Source organism: Carassius auratus, chromosome 43 (assembly GCF_003368295.1).
Source record: "Carassius auratus strain Wakin chromosome 43, ASM336829v1, whole genome shotgun sequence".
NCBI classification, from domain to species: domain Eukaryota; kingdom Metazoa; phylum Chordata; class Actinopteri; order Cypriniformes; family Cyprinidae; genus Carassius; species Carassius auratus.
Window position 1 is genome coordinate 8,240,878 of NC_039285.1, and position 6,000 is coordinate 8,246,877.

Genomic DNA, 6,000 nt, shown 5'->3' on the forward strand with positions numbered 1-6,000 from the left:
GTAGGCTTCACCAGGCCTCTCTGAAGGTGAGCTCCCACATACTGTGGTTGTCAGGTAGTAGGCCTCTCCAGGTCTCCCTGGGAGTAGTTTCACGGTGATTCTGGGTTTTGTAAGCTAGTGGCCGCTTACTTTCAGTTTAGCAGTCCTTATCAGGCAGCTACAGAAGGTGAGCTTGCGCCCTGGCTCGGCTCAAATTTTTATTCTCTGCTACGGGTTCCCTCCTGGAACCTCTTTATCTTGCTACAGCCTGGTTGCCTACCAGGTAGATCTTATGCTCCCCTCACTGAGGGTCAATGTGAGTATGTGGTCTCCTGAGTCTGGTCAGTCGGTCGTAGGCCTCTCATGAGGCCTCCCAGTTAGATCAGTCCTTAGGCCCTCACAGGCCTCCTCAGTGTTTTTGAAACACAAACACTGGGTAGATCCGTGGATCGAGTAGAGAAACTCCCCTCGCTGGCAAGGGTTGTAAAGCACTATGCTGAGTCATACTCTCCAGGATATCCCGTCTCTGAGATCCGGGCCAAATGGTTCACTGCCTGCTCCGCAGTTCCTCGGGCTGGATGCCTTCCTAAAGGCAAGTGTCCAGAGGCTCTGTCTTCGGACAGACAGGAAGTGGCCAGTCTGTAGTGTCTTATGTAGTGACACCAGGTCAGGCCTGCCTGGTGGCATTTCAGGTGGTACATTCCCCTGAATAGTGACTGGCAGGGGTTCCCTCGGGTTCCCTAGCCACATTCCCTAGAAGGGACCCCTTCTAAGAAGTTGAAGTTGTGGTCCTAGGCCCTTGAGCAGGCCCAGGTAGACCTTTCACTAAACTATGTTTATGGAGGGTTTCTGTGGTATCATATAGCTTGGGCTATGACCGTAGGGAGTGCTGTCACTGACAGCCCTGTGTGACCTGAGGGTGAGTGGTTCTAGCGTTCATTGAATTGCTGGTTCTGACAGTTGTGGTGTGGGTATTTCGTTCCCCATAGCGTCGATGACGTATTGTCGAAGTACCCTTCGAAAGGGAACGTCTCAGGTTACAAATGTAACCTTGGTTCCCTGAGAACAGGGAACGAGACAATACGTCTCCCAGTCATGCCTCAGGGTCTGCCTGCCAAACAGTCCCTTCAGACGAAAGGATATTGTCATGGTTTCAAGGCGCCCTTTTTATGTCCAGGTCGCACGCTCATCATTCAAGCTGATGATTCACGGCTGTCGCCGGTCAGCATGATTGCTGTGAGTTGATATTTGATTTCAGACACCTGTCACACCTGAGGCATTTGTAACCTGAGACGTTTTATTTCACCTGTAAAGGAAACTTTATGTAGTATCTTAACCTGTGACTCAACACGCTCTAATGAATAACCTTCAGTGCTGCGCACATATGAAAGCTGTTGAAAGAGGAACAACATGAGGGTGATTATTTAATGACAGAATTTTCATTTTTGTGAGAATTCATTCTTTCACTGAAATTGTTTATATAGGAAAACAATTATTCATCTCATGTATTAAAGAGCATGCCGGCAGTTTTTAAAAGCTGCACTACACATGCAAATGAAAAGCATGTTGTTGAAGTGTTTGATTACACTCAGGCTTCAATCTCCTTTTATTTACATGTGTATAAATTGTCCACTCTCAAGTGTGATTATAAAAACTCAGCTGGCACCATACACTGGCTAAACAAAAAGCATCCCAAATGCATTAACTAAAGACAGAGTAAACATTATGTGTCAGCATTACTATTCCGATAACTGCTGGAAGCCCTGGGTCTGTGACAGATAGGAAAATGAGCTGGCTGTCAACCGTCAAACACCAGGTCTCAAAAACACCTTGTGTTTGTTCCACCACTTCCACAGAAGCTGTGTTTGTTTTCATTGGCTTAGAGGAAGCAAGTGGGATGCTCAAATCAAGGACACAGGGTCAAAGAGTTGTGTTTCCAGCAGTCGGAAAGGAGTTGACGCCACATGCTGTGATGCCTGAATTTTCCATTCTTATATGAGGGGTTAAGTGAAGTCACTGAAGGTTTATCTGCCTTCATATTGCTCCCTGTCACCATCAATAAAACGCAACAATGTGTCTTGAAAAGTCAGCTTATAAAAGTTTCAGGGAACTCTGAGAGCTTAAGTGATCTTCCCCCAGCACCGCAGCAGCCCTGCAGCATCCAGGATGTCTGCTTATATTAATTTCATGGAGTTTAAGAGGTCAGCAAACTCATTTGGAGATTCTTATTCATTTATGAACCCAGCAACCCCCTGTTCTGCACCGCTCTAAGCTACAGGGCCTCAGATGGTTAAATTTACATGGAATATTATATAGTTAGGTGTGTGAAAAAGTATAGTGCTCTTGCTCAAGCAGGCAGATTAAGTCTAAGCAATGCACTCGGAGATGACAGTCACCCACATTTTAATGAAAAGGCAGGTGGGTGAACCTATGTTTAAACTGCTCTGTTTTCAGAGCTTTTGGATCATTGCTTCATCTAAAATTCAGAAGATTCCTAATGAGACAATGAGACTGAGAGAAAGCAGCTTAACTAGAGACCTGAGGGGAACTGCCAGTGAAACACAGTAAATGGAGAGTGAAAATAAATAAATCATTTGGTTTTCTGTTTTAATTCTTAATTTCTAATAATAATAATGTATTATTTGATTTTATCTTTTACACTTTTTGTATATGTCTTTTTACATAAATGTATGGTAAGGATAAAAAAAACATGTACTATTTTTGAATAAAATAATAATAAAAATAATAATAATTCATAAAAAAGGATTTTACTTGATCCCAGAGACGGTTTAGCCCATGAAAATGAAGCCTTGAAAGAACTAAACGATACAGTGCCACAGAAATCTTCTCTAATCATCCTCATGTATAAAATCTATTATAGTTATATTAGAATTGAATATACAATACAAGTAATGCAATTGTTTATTGCTAAAATGCCATGAGAATAAAGATAAAGTCATATCATCCCCTTGGAATTATAAGGTTCTATCTGACAGTTTTTCTACAGTCATATGGAATGCAAAAACTTTGAAGCTCAATATCTCAAAACTATTCGGAATGCAGATATAACCTTATAAATCCAAGGGGACGATACTATAAACAACTTTTTAGGAATTTTTTTTGTTTTTATTTTTGCCACATTTTACATTAGATTGAATACAATTAAGCCTCTTCTAACAATATTGCAAATTAATAACAAGACTTCAGAACATAATCATTACAATCCCTTTATTTATATCCCTAATACTGCACAGTCATAAAAGGGTAATGTTGTATATATTTCATAAGTGTGTGTGTATATGTGTTCGAAGAGTATGTAAACATTTCTCAGAGGGCACAGGGAATCTCATTGTCTTGCAGTTTTTCTAGTGGGAGTTCAGTTCCATCCATCTGAGACTTTATTTAGTTCTGTAGTCCTGTCTAGGTTCTCTCTGAACTGAAATCAGTCTGCCGGCCTCCCTGGGGATGACAGTAATGTCACATACCAGTTTGCCTCACATATTTCACGAACAGGCCCCTGCCTATTAAGGATGACTACTTACTTTGGAAAAGGTGTGTCCTTCACATCTGCAACCTTCTCATGTTTTCCTGCATAGACATATATGATTGGTCACAAACACATATATACTGAATGCCTGTGAGGAAAACCACAAAAGCAAATACCAAACACATAGTGCACATGTACATAAATGCATAGCCTGCACATGATAGATCTAATGTCACTTCGGCTGAACTATTGTTGTTTTATTTTTCACATAGTTTAGAACTAAGCATTTTTATATGACTTTGGGATAATATATATATATATATATATATATATATATATAAAAATTTTTTTTTTTTTTTTTTTTTTTTTTTCTGGTGGCTAAAAAAAAAAACATTTCCATGACTCTGGAATAAAAAAGTACATTATTTCTGGTAGCTGAAAACATTATCAGATTAGACAAAATATTTGACTAAACAAGCGTGTAAGGGGCTTTACATCCCTTTCGTATAAACCCAGCACTATGGAGTTGTTTGGGGATTGTGACTTTTCTACGCACATGAGTTTAAGTGCCTCCTTGCTACTTTAATAATTCACCTCCATCCACCTGCTCATGCTTTATAAGGGTGTCCACTCTGGTCACGCATACTCTTAAATGAATCTGAATATTCTCACAAGACATTCTGTGACATTCATTAAATCTATAAATGTGTTACTGTATGTTAAAAAACTAACAGCTAATATTAAGAAATTACTGAGGTATTTGTTTTGTTGTTGTTGTTGATGATGTTGTTTTTAAGTACTGTATAAATTAACAAAAGTCCATTTGCTCTGGTAAACCCATAACAATAATTTTGATTTGTAGCAGTTAGATTTATATGCTTTTGTGAATTTTCTTTGCATGTGTAAGCAATGTATGTGAGTAAAGAAATGAAGGTTCGGTGCTGTAAGAAATTGGGTAACAACATTAATTTAAAATATGTATTTATAATACTATATAGTAAATAAAACATATCAGACCATGTAATTTCTTCCACTTGATAAACAGTTCATAAATTATAATAACAAATTATTAATAAATAGGTGGGCATTTTACACTTTTTATCACATTTAAACATGAATTGTAAAATTATAAAATTATAATTATGAAATTATAAATGTGATTTTGCAGGAATTGAAATCAGAGAGTATAAAGTTATTTGAGCCAACGAGGTCATAAATTCCTAATGGAGATACCAAATTGCATAGTATAAAAACAATAATAATACAAATTATAATATTAATAGTAATAATAAATTTAAAAAATATGATGATGATTGATGATGATTAATGTATTTTGACTTGATTGACTTTGATGTACTCTGACTTTTTGAATGGCTCTCTTATTATGTCATCACCTCACCTATCAATTTCTATTGCTCTTTAGTGAAGGTGATTGGAGGATGTACTGCAACTCTGGGGTACACCAGTGCCTTTATACTGTAAGTTAAGATATCAATGTAATTAATCAAGAGATGTGTTACAGTGTTTCTTGAAATGGCTTGTCATCCTCATTAGCCAGTAAAAGGTACATTTGCATACATAAATGTATTATGTGTTGACTATGATGTCTTTATGTACTTTTTCATTTAAAATGATTTCCACCTTGACCGCTCTATTAAATCGAAGAGCCAAAGTTATCAATCAAGATGTGGATGGAAGGAGAGTCAGTCTTTTCGCAGCGCCACTGCTCTTCTCAGCCCTAATGGCTCTCAATACATGGCAAAGCCAGCGAGAGAGATGTTGCGTCTACATTTTTGACTGATTATGCATTTTTCTTCACAGCTCTCTCTCTCTCTCTCCTTAAGCTATTCATAGAAGATAGATTCATCATTCCAATTTGTCAAGGAAGCAAAGTTTTCAATTAATTATGTTGCTGGAGAAGAGGCAGTGTGTGTATTAGGACTCCCTGTCAGGACTCGACTGAGGCCCCATTTACAGGACTCAAAATAAAGAAGTATCAGAGGTGGTTGGGCACAGCAGTAATTAATTTGATGAATGCCTTAGCGGCACAAATAGTGGCAGCCGCGTGTCTCTTCATCAGCCGGCATTGCAGCAGTCTCAGTGCTAATTTGAGAGGGGCTGTCTCATCCGTGTAGTGTACCTCCTTACGAGTGGATCTATTCTTCATGTCTGGGCCGCTTGTGGGGGCCTTATGTTTCCTGTCAGCTTTGTCCTTGGTTCCAAGCAACTTGCTCCACTTAATGCCCAGTTCTTTGACTCTGTGGCCTGAACTGGGTAATCGGGTGCCGGTGGGATTTATGGGGCCTGGGGTTGCTGCATCCTTTGGCAGCTCCTGTTGTCGTTCTCCCCAAAGACAGATTAGTAAGATAGGCGGTCTCAGTCTGGCAGGTAGAACTGATGAGGAGGGGGAACCTAAGCACCAATATGCCAGAGATGATGGCGAAATGCTCCAAGCATCTTTAACACAGTGGTGATGAAGAAATATGGTGCAGTTTGCAGTAAGCAAAGATAGAGTCTGCAGCTCTCCGCTTAGA